Below are 2334 nucleotides of genomic sequence, written 5' to 3' on the forward strand. Positions count from 1 at the left end.
CCCTCCCCACACACACACTCCCAATCCCCCACCACGCACACACATTTCCCCTGCCCACCACTGCTGCTATAATGTTGCTACACACCCCCCCGCCAGACTGTGGCCCCTCTACCATCCAGTGCTCGTACCTTCAAGCCCTTTCCCCGCCCCTATCCCCCACCTCATTATATTGTCTGCCCTTCCCAGTTGTTTACATTTTTGTTAATTTTTTGTGTGTTAATTTGCTTTTTTAGAACTTGTAAACTGAGAGTGTTGTTTTGTTCCCACATAAACTTAAGTTATACCTCGTCCACCCCATGTTGCTTATTTTCAAAGCCCTTTGTTTTTTTCTTGAAAAGAACTTTCTTGAATTTAAAAAAAAATATCTAAAAAGCATGTTTTAATCATAATGTACTGACACTTTTATTCTTCTACTCTTGACATTGAAGTTGAATGAAAAGGGCATAGATAGAAATTTAAAAAAATAAAAAATAATAAAACCATTCAAATATATAGATACAAATAGTCTGCAGAAGAGAAACATTATCAGTAAATAGTAATTTCTGCATCAAATCAAAAGTGTTAACAATGGTGAGTTGCATTAATGCCCCGAGGTCATTTTTGTCTTACGTTCTGTGCTGCACTGAAACTCCTAGGACACCTCTCCCACCTCCCACCTCGCCCCGTTCGGTAGTGCACTTCTTGTAGGCCAAGAGGCAGCAGAGATCTTTCTTTCATTTGCATGATAAGTTATGTTTTTAGATCTTGCCGAGAGCAGTGACCCCCCCCCCTGAAGAACAAACAAACAAACAAACAACCTGTCCATCAGCACAAGAATCACTGTAGTTTCGGATTCAGCTTGTTATGTAGGCTGCCAGTCAAATTTGGTTAAGAGAGGAGGTGACCTGTCTGAACCAATGGTTTGCTAGAAACTGATATTGTACCCGACTGATGAGTGACTTTTGTACTTTTGTAAATAATTAGTTGGAACTGATATGTAACTGAAATTAGGGGATGTTCCTTTTGTACTTTTATAGTTGGAACTGATAGGTAACAGAAATAAGGGGGAGTGTTCCTTTTGTACTTTTATGGTTGGAACAGATAGGTAACAGAAATTAGGGGGAGTGTTGTATTTGTACTTTTATAGTTGGAACTGATAGGTAACAGAAATAAGGGGGAGTGTTCCTTTTGTACTTTTATGGTTGGAACAGATAGGTAACAGAAATTAGGGGGAGTGTTGTATTTGTACTTTTATAGTTGGAACTGATAGGTAACAGAAATAAGGGGGAGTGTTCCTTTTGTACTTTTATGGTTGGAACAGATAGGTAACAGAAATTAGGGGGAGTGTTGTATTTGTACTTTTATAGTTGGAACTGATAGGTAACAGAAATAAGGGGGAGTGTTAACCACGTTAAAGATTAATAATACAATTTTTGCCCTGCGCAGTTTTTTTTTTCTGAACAGCGAACCGAACGATTTAAAATTATCTAATATAAAAAAACCCAACAAGACATTGAAGTCATCAATGCGATAACAAACACACACAACCCCTCCCCCCACCACGCTTTCCGCCCGCGATTTAAAAAAAAGGCAATCGAATCAAAACTATTGATTTGACAGAACGTAAAAAATTTCTACCTAAGAATAAATGGTGATATGGCTATCCGAATGGTTGCAGTGTGCCATCATCAGAAAGGATGATGCCTACTTTTGGTTGGTTTTGCATTGTTCCTTTCTTTTTATGCTCCTCTGTACAGAATGCCCACCTTTCCTGGTCACTCACCCTCCCCCCCCCCTCCCTTGCTGTGCAACCTTTTGCTTTTTGTCCTTGAGGCTTTCTTTTCAAGGTGGATGCACCACATAACTACTTGACTTGAGCTTGGCGCTTGCAAAGACTTGTGTTTGGTCTCATGGACGGGTGTATTATAAACGCCCAAGGTTTCTCCTTCTGTTGAAGCTTGCTGCCTGTCCATAGTTTTCCAGCTAGTTGATTTTATTTCACCGACACATCAAACGCATTGACCAATGATTTTAACGTTTTGCAGTTTCCTTATGTCGAGCTCTACTTTTTTTACCTTCTGTTTCTTCTTCTTTTTTTGGGGGGGTCTCTTTCTGACATTTTGCAGAAATAGAATTTGATGGTAATTTTTAACTGCCCTCATTTGATCCATTGTGATACTTTACAATCTCTTTTTTTTTTTTTTTTTTTCAAAAGAAGTAAAAATATAAATTTTTCCAATATCTGAAGTGTTGTTAAAAAAAAAAGGAGGTTGTCATTTCTTTATGCTCGAAGAGAGGGAAGTAAATGATGTTCGCCAGAGTTCTCCCTCCTTGCTTCTAGGGTGTGTCTTTACT

At 38.9% G+C, this 2334-nt stretch overlaps 1 protein-coding gene across 1 annotated transcript in view; it reads left to right on the forward strand.

Annotated features, from left to right (window-relative positions):
* Positions 1–2334, forward strand: part of LOC101851495 (histone-lysine N-methyltransferase 2D) — a gene marked incomplete in the record, with an annotated part of 133213 nt that overhangs the window by 70608 nt on the left and 60271 nt on the right.

Source organism: Aplysia californica, unplaced genomic scaffold (genome assembly GCF_000002075.1).
Source record: "Aplysia californica isolate F4 #8 unplaced genomic scaffold, AplCal3.0 scaffold00157, whole genome shotgun sequence".
Classification (NCBI taxonomy): Eukaryota; Metazoa; Mollusca; class Gastropoda; order Aplysiida; family Aplysiidae; genus Aplysia; species Aplysia californica.